Source organism: Mirounga angustirostris, unplaced genomic scaffold (genome assembly GCF_029215605.1).
Source record: "Mirounga angustirostris isolate CCGP_5_RB_7025 unplaced genomic scaffold, mMirAng1.0.hap1 SCAF_5, whole genome shotgun sequence".
NCBI classification, from domain to species: Eukaryota; Metazoa; Chordata; class Mammalia; order Carnivora; family Phocidae; genus Mirounga; species Mirounga angustirostris.
In genome coordinates, this window is record NW_026991713.1 from 112,780,807 (window position 1) to 112,791,918 (window position 11,112).

The 11,112-nt window shown below is 49.9% G+C and overlaps 1 long non-coding RNA gene across 4 annotated transcripts; it reads left to right on the top strand.

The window, feature by feature from the left end:
* Positions 1–4,006: 4,006 nt before the first annotated feature.
* On the top strand, positions 4,007–10,826 carry LOC123844143 (uncharacterized). Of its 4 annotated transcripts, XR_010411668.1 has the most exons (4): positions 4,007–4,143; positions 4,347–4,559; positions 7,759–7,923; positions 9,389–10,826. It is a non-coding gene; the product is annotated as an uncharacterized LOC123844143 (long non-coding RNA). The 4 variants fall into 4 exon arrangements; XR_010411670.1 differs by lacking the exon at positions 4,347–4,559; XR_010411669.1 differs by lacking the exon at positions 4,007–4,143 and having other exon boundaries at positions 4,156–5,659.
* The last annotated feature ends 286 nt before the right edge of the window (positions 10,827–11,112 follow it).

Consider the following 11,112-nt stretch of genomic DNA (forward strand, 5'->3'; position numbering starts at 1 on the left):
AAAAGCAAGGGAATTCAGAGGAGAACCTAAAAGGAAAGTTGGGGGTGAGGGGGGCCGGGAGGTGAGTAGGGTAAGGTGTGTGTTTTGAAAGGATTAAATAGGGCAAAGTGACCTAATGACCCTGGTGAGGGTCCAGGGGTGGTGGAAGCCCGACTACAGTTACTGAGGACCCAAATCAAGCTAGTAGATTTGTGTAAGTTTTTAAAGGAGTTTGTCTCTAAAGGGGAAGTGAGAGAAAATTGGGAGCTGAAGGGAGACGTTAGGAAAGGTTTGTCAACTTGTCTTTAGGATGGAGAGACTTCAGCATTGTGGGTCAGTGAGACTTGGGACCAGCCTGGCTACCAGTCAGGGGAGGGACATCTCCGAGACATGGGATAAGGCCAGGATTCCAGTCTGAGTCCTGCTCTGCCACCCCCCTCAGGCAGATTATTTTGCCTCTCCAGGCGTCATTTCTATGGTAGCCTACTTCAAAATACTGCTGAGGGTAAGTCAGAAATGCATGTGAAGGCATTCTACCAATAATAACCATTATTTCCAAATAAGAAAGGCAAAGGAAGACACCTCCAAGCTTTTCAAGACCAAGAGTCTGCGAAATAGTTGTGTGGATGACTGAATCGGGGAAATCCTGACAGGAAAAGCTTTGGAGAAGGGACAAGATTGATTCGTGCCAGCTGATACTGAAGTCATGGCGGGACATCAAAAGTGGGAAGACTTAGCAGATATGGGGAGACAGGGACCAGACGCAGGAGAGCAATCGGGGATGGCGAGAGACTGCTGTCGTTCCTCAACCCAGAGGTGAGCATGAGTCAACACCGGGTTGTGTAATGCTCGGCAACGCCACAGAAGAACACCCCTAACTGCTATGCATTCAGCAAGTACTTGGTGTCGGGCCCTTTACCTATGACATCTGCAAGCCCCATGATTATCTACACTTTACAGTTGAGCAAATGGAGGCCAGAAAGGTCCCCCAACTAATAAATGATGCAGCTCAGAGTCAGACACAGACCCTCTGGCTCCCAAACCTACATTCTTTCCACTACCTCATGCTGCTCCCAAGCATGGTGTCTTAGGGGACAAGGGGAAACAGCCCACTGGACAGAGGACTGTTGAGAGGGTGTGACGTATGGAGGTCGAGAAAGGATAGAGTTTCCAGACTGTGGAACTGGCAAGCAGTACCCCAGACTGCAGACAGTAAGGATGAGGGCTGAGAATCACTACTGATTTGGTGAGCAGAGAGTTCTCCGAACAGCAGACAGTGAAGGCTGGGGGGGGGGCCAGGCGGCGTGGCCTGTGTCAGTAAAAACCAAGGTGCCCACGGAGGAGTAGTCCCGCATCCTCCCATGCTCCTGCTCTGGGGCTGGTGGAGAAGCTCCTTCAGGAGGCCTGCTGGCCGCTTCACGTAGCTAATCGGGGAAGTAAAAGCCAAAGTACTCAGCCTCACACAGCTCACGACTTCATTAGGGACACTAGCTTCCAAATGTCACAACCAGAGAACACACTGCCGGACGGGAGCACGTGTCTGCCCCAAGACTCCTCCCATTGCCGTGACTTCTGTCAACTTCTGGGGCGGGGGGATACCCGAGCTCCTGAGAGAGACTAGGCCGGCTCTCCGGGCGGCATCTGTATGTAACCCATGACCTCCCCCACAGCGTGTGCCGCTGGGGGAGAAAACAGGGTACAGGACGGAGCCCTAAGTAGCATCAGCATGTCCAGGATAGGCAGAAACAAGTGGGAAATGACGCTGGGAAAGAGTAGCCAGAGGGAAGGAGGACAGACAAGACTCCAGGTAGGGGAGAGGTGAGCTGAGGCTGAGTCCCTCATTCAAGTGCCTCCTTTGACCCAGAGCCCCGAGGTGCCTCCTCCTCTCTCCACACTTGCCTTGGTGGCTCACAGCTTTCCCAGCCCCTCCAGCAGATTCAGCCTTATTTCCTCCTTCTTGCCTCGTTTTCTGAATTCGCAGGCCAGTGAATGTCGTCCTTAGGAGAGAAACAAGGCTCTGGACTCTTCTCTCCTGTTCTACTTCCGCCCCTCACCGGCTGCAGGTCAAGAGAGGACAAGCAGAATTCCTCTGCAGGACGGCCTGGTGCCCCGGCACCTCTGCCTGAGAAGCTTCCAGCTGCCACCCCCCACCCCCCGCCCCGAAACACCAGCCTTCTCATCAATTCCTCAGGTGAAGAATTCGTCTCTCCTCTGGTTCCTGTCTGAAAACATAAATGCACCTGGACAGGTAACAGAGTTTGTCTCGAACACTCTAGAGCAAATCACTGAGAAGACTTCTTTGGCGTGTCTTAGACTATATACTTTGGGAGCCCCGGACAGCTGGAGTTGGCACGAAGAGATGGTTTAGGGAACAGAAAGGGAAGGTGGAGGGGCTGACGAGAATTGTAGCCCGTTACGCAATTATGTCCTGCATTAACCTCATCCCTGGCTTGGGTTCAGTGGAGTTGTAATAATTCATTTGTAGCCGAGGCTGTAGATGCTCCAGCCATATCCCCTTGGCCTACCTTAGAACTCACCTGAAGAAATTTTCCAAATAACAGCCGGGAAAGTCAGATATGTGGAGAGTTAATGTCCTGCAGAAACAAATGGGGGTCCAGTCGTTCCAAGGGTCACCAGCCTAACTGGCCCCCCGTTGCCCGCAGTAATAATCCCTTCATCAGTGCACCTTTTATTGCTCACCTTTCAGAGTGCTTCTGGGCTCACCTCTGAAAAAAACTACTCACACCCAAATTCTTGTCTCAGATTTTGTTTTGAAAGTCCATATACAATGGACTTTCCCTGTTGTTCCTCACACTGAGGAGGGGAAAAAGCCCACTTGCTTCACAAACAACCCACAGACCAAGAATTTAGACATATACATCAAAATTTTAAATGTCCATATCCTTTGGCCCAGTAATTCTACTTCTAGAAGTTTCACTTAAGAAAACTAACAGATTGTGCGCAAACAATGTATGTGTGAGGATGTTTATTACCATGTAGAAGAGTAAAAATTGGGAAGCAACTTAAATTTCCAGCAGTAGCAACTTGGTTAATCTTATGCTGCCATGAGAAATAATAAATTGGGGCGCCTGAGTGGCTCAGTCAGTTTAGCATCTGCCTTTGGCTCAGGTCATGAGCTCCAGGTCCTGGGATGGAGCCCAGCATGAGGGCTCCCTGCTCAGCAGAGTCGCTTCTCCCTCTCTCCCTTTGCCCCTCACCCCCAAATAGATGGGTAAAATCTCAAAACAAAGAAAAGAAAAAGAAATAATAAATCGATTTTTCTACATCTTCCCATGTCTATGGTAAGTTAAGTGAAAATGCAGGTGACAAAGCATCGGATGCAGCATAATCTACTTTTGTAAATACTACATTCATGTGCGAACGTGTGCAAGGAAGAATCTGGAAGGATGACAACAAAATGTTAACAGTAGTTATCTTTGGGCATAAGAATTGGGAATTGTGGATCATTTTCATTTCCTTCTTTACACCTTTACGAACTGGAAAAAAAAACATATTTTTTTTTCTTTTTACCACGAAAACCACTCTAAAAACTCCCCCCCAAAAAAAAACTGTAAAGAAAAGAAAAGAAAGTAATGGCCTCAGCCACATAGAACTGAATTCCACAGCTAAAACTTGTGAGAAGAGAACAGAAGGGAAGCATCCCACTTAGCGGGAGCCCGAGCTCGGCAGTGGCTGTTCTAAGCGAGTCACAACTACATCTGCTAACCGGCGGCCACGGGAAACCACGGCGTGTCACGTGTGTCATGTGTGGCCCCATCTGACTCCAAGGAAACACGCGCAGCCCCACATCCGTGCTTGGGGTCGCTTGTCGGGCTGGTCGCAGCCCCCTCCCTCTGCAGACCTCCACCCCCTTCCCCCTCCGGCCAAGAGCCCCAGCTGGCACTCAGCAGGTCCCTTTCCAATTTGCTGCACTTTCGGGAGTTCGTTATTCCCACGGGAAGGAGGAAGAACTCGTTGCCATGGCGATGTGAGCCTCCCAACCCTGAGACCTGCCCCGGAGGCCCGATCCTTCCCGGCGCAGCCCCGCCCGGCCTCCCTGGCTCGGACGGCCACGGTGGGCCCGCCCTGCCCTGTGGGAGAAGGGTTTTAGGCTCCAGATTCTTTGGGCTTGAGGGAAGGAGGGCACATTAATTAGGAAGCAAGGTAAGAGGGAAGGGGAAGCAAGAAACATGGATGAGGTTTTCTTTACAAGCCCCTTGGCCACTCGGCCCTTTCCTCCCACCCACCGGGACTCCTCGGTCAAATGCTGTCTCCCTGGTTGTGGAGCATTTGGCTGGGGACGTCGGACACTCTGCTTTCCTCTCCACGTCTTCCAGGAACCCCGGGGCATTTTTTTTTTTTTTTAGTTTCTGGAACGTAGCACACTGGAACGAAGCTTTAACCTCTCCTGCCCCTCCAGCCGGGGACTGAAAAGAAGTAGGGGGAGCGGGAGCGAGCGGGTCGGAGCGACCAGCCGAGCCCTGCGACCGTGGGTGGAAGGGAGGCGACGCTTTCTGCGCCCGGCGCTTCACCGCCCTGCCCGGGCCCGGGGCCACCGCGCCGAGAGCGGCCGGGGTCAGGTAGGAGGCACGCGGCCCGCCGGGACCACCGCGCGTCCCCCGCCCGCCGCCGCCACGCCCAGCGGGAGGTGGCGTGCGGAGCGGGCGCGGGAGAGGGGGGCGGTCACGCGCGCCGCCCGAGGGCTGGGGCCACGCCCCGTCGCCCAGGCCACGCCCACCCCTTAGAGCGCCCGGGCTGCCTAGGTACCTCCCCCGTTGGCAGCGCGGAACGCCCAGACCTGAGCTCTCAGAAAGAACCCTGTCTCCTGTTACTCACCCCAGGGTGGCTGCCCAGGGAAAAGCAAGCATATCGCTCACTGGCCTGCTGGAAACCCTTTCATCTCTGCTCCATCCGCAGCAGCTCTTTGATTAACTGCCACTGGAGCCTCCAACCATGGCCACGCTGTAAATCCCTGGGTGCCCGCCGGCTCAGATCTGGGGCACGTGTACACCCAGGTGCACCCCCTTTCTTCAGCCTTCTTCCCCCTTCCTGCTGCCTCCCTATCTCTGAAGCCTTGGGACTTGTGGTGGCAATGAACCTTGGGTTTTTCCAGGAGTCTTGTTCCTTCCAGCCCCTCTGTGCACCCACCTACTCCAACACCTGACATTTTCCTTCAGCTACACCGTTCCTCCCTTCAGTGTCCACGCCCGCGCCCGCGCAGGCCTCTTCTCTTCCCCTCCGTCAGGCCAGTGAGAAGTTAGCTCACCCAGTGGCGAGAGCACAGGCCGTGGACAGGTGCCCACGCAGCCGAAGAGCAGCAGGCCCATGTGGAAACAGTGCTTTTGACAAGCCGAGGCATCGTATTTCATGAGTGAGCCAAATGTAGAAAGGATTAGCTGTTTCACCCAATAAGCCCACATCTGTAGTTACATTCTGATGGGGATAAAATTACTCTGGTTATTAATCCTTCTGCTTTAGGGTATAAGCTGATCACCAGCTGGGCTCAGGGAAAAAATTCTATCCCGGCTCCTGCCAGGCTCCTCCCCATCCTCACCTGCCCCGCCTTTGTGCTGCGTTGTTGCGCCTTTAGGTCTGTAGACCAAGTTGAAGGCCGCCAATGGAGGCGCCTCTGGGACAGAACAGCTCCAGTCTGTTCTGCAGAGGACGTCCATCCAATCACGTGAGTATGTATTGGGAATCTGCTTTCGGCGAAACCTCGCTGGTCTTCTCTGTGGCAGAAGCAAATATGACTCCTAAACGGCCGTGGCTTTTTCCTGCTGAGGAAAGCTGAAGTGGGCGGTCCGAACCTGCCTGTGGTTTCTGGGACTTTCTGCCCTGAGGCGCCCTGGGTGTCTCCAATGGTCTAGGGGGAATCCATTTTGGGCCAGGCAGGATTTTCTAAGCCAACAAGGAACGGAGCTGTTTCTGTAGCCTTCGCCTCTGTGGCTTCTCCCCTATAGGGAACCAGCACGACAGGGTAGCTTTGTTTCCATCCTGATCCTTTCTTTTTAGACCCCAACTCAGCGGGCACTGGTGACTTCTGGGAGTCTCCTTGTCCCTGGGTGACAGAGGCACCATCGATAATTACATGGAACTTTCCTGAGCAGACCAGGGTGTGTTCGCCTTACGTTTGCAAGGGCCATGCTAGGAAACACGACAGTGGGTTAGCTCCTTCTTGAATCTTTAATCCCTTTTAAGAATTTTAATGGTCATTCTGAGAGAATTTCTGTCTTCTAAAGACATTTCCCTAGGATCACTTTGCTGTAGAGAACTGGCAAACTCCTCCAAAGGAAACTAAAGATTAATATGCATTTTTAAGCCATTCCTGTTTTTAATACTGTTCAGTTCTTATTGCAATGTTGAATGAAATATTCACTTTTAAAATGAAAACAAACAAACAACCCCAGTCCTGGTCCTCTTCTGTGGACACCTACTTCAGCCCTTCCCCTCCCCTCCACTGGTTTGCCCCATTTCCTGAAGCCCCTATATTTCCACTCTCTGACCCTGGATCAGCCCAACTATCTGCTTTTATTGATGCTGTCTATGTCTAGGATGCTGAGATAATAGAGATTGTCATCAGTAATGTTCTTTAAGTGAATAAATCAGGATTGACAACCGTGACACAAATATGCTTCCCACCCTTGCTCAGTTGCTCTTCTGGCTTTCTCCTTCCAAGCCTTCAGTAACCCAAATCTCCATCTACCCCCTAACTCTTGGCAGTGGCCCTAACTTCTCCAAGAACAAAAACCAAAAACAAAATAACTCTCGAACTTTCTAAACTCTCTTCCACCTCCAAACTACGTATATTCATGAACACCCCTCTTCAATAAAAACTGCCCTCCTTTCTGCTCCATCTGTGTGGCCCCTGTGGTTGCTGGCATATACTTACATATGACCTCCTCCTCACAACCTTGCCACAATTTGTTGACCCACAGTTGGGCTCCTAAAGACTTGAGATGGACCAATGAGAACCTTTCTATAGAATTTTGGGTCAGTCCAGTCTGTCTCCTGTGGCTGCAGCTGTCTGTCTTGTATCCCCATCAGACTGAAGAAGCTGAGGACCTACAGGGGATATAAATATGTTCATCTCTGTATCCAAAAACTAAATAATAAAACAAAGACTTTCTTTCATCTCTGTCCCTCCTCCAGTTTCCAGCCCCTTACCTCCTACCTCCATTTTCTTACCTCCTACAATACCCATCTACTGCTACCATCTGGCTCCCTCTCCTCTTCCCTCTGTCAACCTAAATAAAGAGGTAAACTGAGGCAAGCTCAAATCACCAGAAATTGGGTTTATTTGGGAATAACAGAGCAACTGCAATTCAGGAAACGTATGCTGTGGCAGCAACAGGCGAGTCCGTTGAGGGTTTGGGGCAGGCTAGATTTATGGGCAAGTTGTGCAAAGAGGGGGATGTCCAGCCAGTGTCCAAGTAGGAAGTTCATGGGCTTGAAGATGGGGAATGATTCCTGACAGATGTTCATTGGTCAGGAGATAAGTCTTACTCTTCTATAAATCAGGCATTTATAGGAAATCAGTTTCTTGGTTCTTAAATTACATTCTTCTGAGGGCATATGTGTGAGATTCTTTATTCCATATCCTCTGGTTCCATTTTAGATGGAAATCCGTCTCCACCTCTCTCCTTATGTGCAGTGCAGTGTAAACTATGCCCACTTCCTAGCATTCATGCTAGTTGTCTGCAGCATCTGGTATCCACAATCACTGTCTCAATCTTGAATCTTGCACTCCTCTTGATGGTTTTCCTTCTGGTTCTTGCTTAGAAGCTGTACCAGAATCTAAATATACAAAGGATCTACGGCTCTAGGCTTTTCCAAACTTCTTCGCACCTCATAGAAATGCAACTGGCCTGTGCCGGCTCTCCTGGGGACCCCACGAAGTGAGGACTAACTTATCTAATGAAGTCATAGAAGCTAAGGTGTTAACGGGTGAGTTATTTCACTATTTTGATAATAGCTCTCACAGACTTAGCTCAGTGTCTCTCAGACGTGGATTAGAGTGGAAGGAGAAGGTGGAGAGCAAGGATAGGGATGGAAGAGGGTGTTAGGGATATATTATTGAGGGTCTGAGAGTTTTTATGACATTTAAGTTTTGTATTTTCACTTCATGTTAATCAATGCTCGACTGTGCATTTTAATTTACCGTTCCATTGGCATCAAGGGATTGCCAACTTATAGTGCAATGTTTTCAAAGTGGAATGTATTTTCAGAGAATTCCTACTTCTAAAGTGAGTCTCTTTGCTCCTCAGATTGGGAAGTACTGACTCAAGGAGTAAGCTTCCTTGAAATGTGAGTGCTGTCTATGTTCCTAGCAGCACCACAGGGAGAGACAGAAATGTAACACCTGAGTCTTGCCCTCCAAAATTCATAGGCTCATTAGGAAGATGACACTGGAACCCTTAAAAAATGAAATACAAGCACGAAGTCACAATGTGAGACATGTCACAAAGTGGTATGTTATTAAGTGATGTGGACAACACTTTGTACAGAGGTCAGATGCAAGAGAGCTTTCGCTTCGTGGGAATGATCATGGAGCCTTCTTGGTCTGGGGAGGGTCTGGCTGGATGCCGGTCAGGGAACTGAGCAGGGCTATATATAGATGAAAAGTAAGAGTTAAGTAACCAGAGAAGAAAGAGATTCTAGGCATGAAGGAAGTTCACGAAACAACAAAGTCCTGAGCTTGGGATGGAGATCACAGTGGACTGAATGGAGGGTTCTCTTGGGGACAAAGTGGACAATGTGGGTTCCCCTCTATCAAACTGAGTACATACTCAGGACATCAACACAGCAAGGACACCAACAAGTTTTGCTTAAGATTTTGTTCCTTGATATTTTTGAAAAAGTATCCAGAAGTCATTATGAGGAAAATTAGAACAGAGTTGGGCTTCCTTACACTTACATTATGGTTTTTAATAGTGTATATTCACTTCTGTGGAGACAGAGGTGAGACACCACGATCGTATCAGTGCTTGTTCCTCTAAAGGTCTAATTTAGCCTGTTAGGAGAAGATCAAGTTGGGGCCATATTCAAACTTGAATTCCAAGTGAGTCAGTCAGACCCCGCCCGCCTTGCTGTGCAAAGGTCTTCAAGGGCACTGACAACCTCACACTCTCTGGGTCCGGGAGGTTCCACCCCTAGTCTAACACTGGGTTTCAGATCCTTCACTGCACAGTGTACAAGGGCACACACAGAAGGGTTTTCTTTATTTCAGTGATTTATGCTTCTTCATTTTATTGCCATCGTTGATTGGCATTGGTTGGAGGAAATCATATCCTCTTGAATGCAAAGCGTCCCTTGCAGAATATCCCCTAAAACAACTGGTGATGTTTATTGCTCTTATTGACAGTCTGGAGACAATATTGGTGATATTCATACAACTTTTTCATTCCACCAGGTTACCGGGACACCACGTTGTTGTTGTCACCTTCACCCACGTGGTGCTTGGGACAGTGAAGACATGGCATCGTAATGCCTTGAGTCACAGGCATCTGTGAAATGAGTGAATGAGTGAAAAATTAAAGAGGACCCGTGCTAAGAAGAGGCATCCCAACATTGGCATTGGGAAGGCAGCTGGAGCAGACAATGGCGAAGGCCTCCTCCGAGCCTCGGAGCTCTCCTTCCCCGGCACAGGTCAGCGGGGATATTCAGTCCTCCACTTGTCTCTCAGGAGAGAGCCTCTTTCTGTCTTTTCCCTCGAGCTCTCTGAGAAACATCGCACCACCTCTGCAGCAGGGGATCTCTGCCTCTCCAAGCTTCAGCACCATTCTTCCCAATGGCCAACGCAGCTCCCTCAAACTGCGGTCTTAGTGCATCCCTCTGCCCGCTCCTTTGAAGCCAACAGCTCCTGTCAGGGCCAGGGTAGGACTGTGGTGAGAGCCAGCCCAGGGGGAGAGCCCACAGAAGGCCCTGGGGGGGAGGGGGGGAGGCGTGTGCAGAAACACCGCTCAAGGTGATGGGGATCTGCAGGAGTCGGAGAGGGGCCCCAGGGATTCACTCAGCAAGAGTAATTAACATTGAACACAACAGATCTCGGGGCCAGCATCACTGCCCAGAGCATGGCCCCGAATGAAGGTGGATAGCTTCAATTATCTGGGCATCTTGATGAATGGGCATGGCACACGCTCTGGGGAAGATGGGAGGAAACGAGCCACAGATTAATCACTCGTGGCATCACTGAACAGAGGGTGTTTAGAGCCTGCAAGAGCCCTGGGGACAACAGGTTCACAAAAGCAGAGAGGGAAAAGGAAAGCAATCAGGGCACAATTACAAAAAAAAGGGGGAGGAAGCAAATCTAACACCGAGGCTCATCTTTTTTAGACAAATTTGCATAGAGGTAGTGACAATGGAAGTAGCCCTGGTAGGGACTAGGGATGGATAGTGGGGTTCTGTTATAGTAACTGCCTGCCTCCAGTGGGGCCAAGGGCTGGACCCCAAAGGTAACCCCAAACCAGAGAAGGAGGGTCTCAGAAACAAAGGTGGGGGGGGGGAGGAGCAAGACAAGGAGACAAGAACTAATGAGAGCAACACCATGGAGGCTTCCAGAGGAAGATGAGGTAACGTGCCATTCTAGCCTTTCCTAGGACTCCAACAGAGTGCCCCATTAGTGGCGTCTCAGGACATCTCTGCCCCCAAAGTACTATGGGGTAGGTGAGTCAAAATAACGAGAATTATTTTTCCTGGAGAAGTGTTTGGTTGTGTAGGTCCAGCATGTGACATACGTGTATATCATAAATGTTTCTTGAACGAATGAACACAAATAGCTAGCATTAGTTACACTTTTCCTGTGTCAGGCAATATGCTAAGTGCTTTACACAAATAAATTTAATGTAATTCACACAATCTTCCTATGTGGTGTTTTTCAATTCCTCTCTTAGGGATCTTAAAAAAAAAACAAAAACACAAGTCTCAAATAAGTGAAGTAACTTGTTTAGCCAGTAAGTGACTGTGTGTTGGATGCAAGGAAAGAAGAGCAAGGGGGAGGGAGCGGAAAGAGAGAGGGAGGGGGAGAGGGAGAGAAAGGGAGGGAGGGGAGAGAGGGAGAGAGAGAGAGAGGGACGGGGGAGGGAGAGAGAAGGAGCAAGAGAGGAAGGGGGAGGGTAAAAGGAACATCTTAAGAAA